Genomic DNA, 2,839 nt, shown 5'->3' with positions numbered 1-2,839 from the left:
TGTGAGATGCTCAGCAAGGTGGGACATCAACTTCAGTTGTCATGGCATCTTCTGAGTTTGAAGCAATTCATAATCCCATTGGTCCATCATTCCATCGCTCCCACATGCTAAACAGAGTGCAACAATTCCTGTCCCTGCTTTCCACCAAAGGTCTTGCCTCCCTGTGATTGGCATTATGCACAGGATCATGTGTGAGGAAACCGTAGCGAGCCTGAAGCTGCTCATGCCTGCTCGCTTTGCATTCTGATGTTTTGGATACCTGCGGACAGCTTTATTTTTAAGAAGGGACAGGGAGGGGACAGGAAGTAATGCTGCAAAGCGAAGGAGCAAACAAAAACAGCAGTGAAGCAGCAGGTTCAAGGGGAGAGTTCACAGAACATAGAAGAAACTGTACAGATATTACTATCTGTGGCTGTCCATCTCCCTGTTCAGCAGGAGTCAGTTTCCAGCCTCTTCCCTCAATGCTCTTGGTTCTTCTGAGGAGGAGGAAAGAGAGGAGTCATGGAAGTCAGTGGGAAAAGTCACAAAGCCTCGGGGGGACTTGAGAAACACAGTGAACAGCTGTGGTGGACACCTACCTGCCAATGAAAGGACACCGTCCCACCCCTCTGTTGGCAGTGTCATTTGACGTCCCTTTCCTACTCTCTTGATGCCTGAGCATTCCTCAAAACCCAGATCAAGTCGACCTTTGCATAGAATCATTCTAGATGGCACGGCATAGGAAGGCTGTCTCTGCCTAGGCACCTGCTCACGGTCCCTGGCATCCTGCAAAGATGATCGCAGGTGCCTCTTCTACTAGATGAACAAACTAACGAGCAGTAACAGAGGTAGCAGAGCCAAAGTGCTGCCCTTCCGCCAAGAAAAGACACACAGAGCATCAGTATATAGATGATATAGGTACACATGTGAATGATATACAGAGAGGTATTGTTTTAGATGCAGATTATATATAGTACATTCACATGTTACATGTGCATGCATAATACATATACATGTAGAGAGAGGTCCTGGGCCTCTGTATCTTAATAGGGACTGCAGTATGATCTGGGGTCTAAGGTTGTCTCTAGTGGATAAGGGTAGACTGCTGTGTATTTCTCATTTACCCCCATGAAATAGACACCCTGAGACATGGACACAGGCAGCCCTTCCCAAGATGAGGAAGGAACCAGGAAGCTCAAGGCTCACCACGGTGCACAGTCCTGTGTTCCAGGGCAGCATCATTCATGCATGTGGCCCGCATAAATGAAAACTTTAAGAAGAGGTATTAGGTAAGTTTAAATGTGATTACTGCTTTTGTAAAGCACTCTGAGAGATTAGATTCTTGGCATGGTTAAGTGAAGTCTGCTGTCATGCAGCTTGGGGGTTCAAAACAGACAGGCAATGCAACCTCAGACTGCCCTTGTGACCATGGACCCAGAAGAGCTCTGAGTGAACCTGATGGTTGTGCCCCAGTATCAGAAAAGGGATAAGACCAATTACTCACAGTGTTGTTTCCTATGTAAGCCTGAATTTAAAAACCTCCTTAGGTTTTTTCCCAGATATGATTTCTGCAACTGAATTGACAATAGAAAATATCAATATGCTATGTCCTGCTCTAGCAGGGAAATATTTCAAAAACAAAAACAAGCAAGCAAGCAAACAAACAAACAAAAAATAAAAATCACTTTTTCTCCTCACCTCCGTCGTGAGCAACTATTGCCACTTTGTGACTTAGAACCATCTTGTCACCTCCATATCAAACAGACAGTAAGCCGGACAGAAGTATGTTCCAGTTGCTGTCCACCCCTTTCCCATTTCGTGTTGAAGCAAAGAATTCTCCTACACATCAGTTTACTTGCCCTGCCCTTGATATTAAAATGGGCATGCAATACTTCTTTACTGTTTGCAGCAAGACTTGAGTGAAATACTGAGCATAATTTTGTACCTATCCCAAGCCCCAGCACCCGAAAGTGCTCAGGGATAGGTAAGCATTAATTCTGTCTATTTCTGTTCAAATGCACTCCATGCATAACTGCCATTACATACTTCTTAATACATAGAACATCATGCTATAGCTTCACTTGGAAACACTGTTAGTTTTTACCCTAAATAAGATTTGGAAGTCTCATCCTAGGGTTGGCAAGATGGCCTCTCAGGGAAAGGTTCCTGCTGCCAAGCCTGACGAATTGACTTTAATCCCCAGAACCCACAGGAAGGATAGAACTAACTCTAACAAGTTAAATTCTGACCTCCACTCTTGGGCTATGGCATGTATCTTGGGTTATGGCATGTATCTGTGCACATGCACATATACATACATACATACATACATACATACATACATACATACATATACACACACAAAGTAAAGTGGAATTAAAAGCTAAAATAAGTAAATAGAAATAAAATTTTCCATCTAAAACTTAGGACCTGGCTCCTCTGGCTTTCATGCACTCCACAGTTCAGCTAAAGTGAGCAGACTGTTCTCTTCTGGACCAGATTTAGCCCTCACCACTGACCCCTTTGATCTTACTTTCTTGGTACTCAGAATGTTCAGCTTTGGATTTTCCAAGCTCTAATTTAAACATAATTCTGTATCATATTTATGTGAATACACACCTCATTTCTCCATTTCTCAGGGAGAGAAGAGGCACCTGCTTAAGTGTCCGGTGATGGGTGAGGCTAATGAATGCTTGAAGCTCCACAGGGGTTGACTTCTCCTTTCTAATATGATCAAAGAATGTTACACACACATATGATCAACACTAAATGGACTCAATAGTGTGTGTGTGTGTGTGTGTGTGTGTGTGTGAGAGAGAGAGAGAGAGAGAGAGAGAGAGAGAGAGAGAGAGAGAGAGAG

Source organism: Peromyscus californicus, unplaced genomic scaffold, assembly GCF_007827085.1.
Source record: "Peromyscus californicus insignis strain IS unplaced genomic scaffold, ASM782708v3 Scaffold_17__1_contigs__length_78620276, whole genome shotgun sequence".
Lineage (NCBI taxonomy): Eukaryota > Metazoa > Chordata > Mammalia > Rodentia > Cricetidae > Peromyscus > Peromyscus californicus.
Note: the sequence above shows the minus strand (reverse complement) of the source record.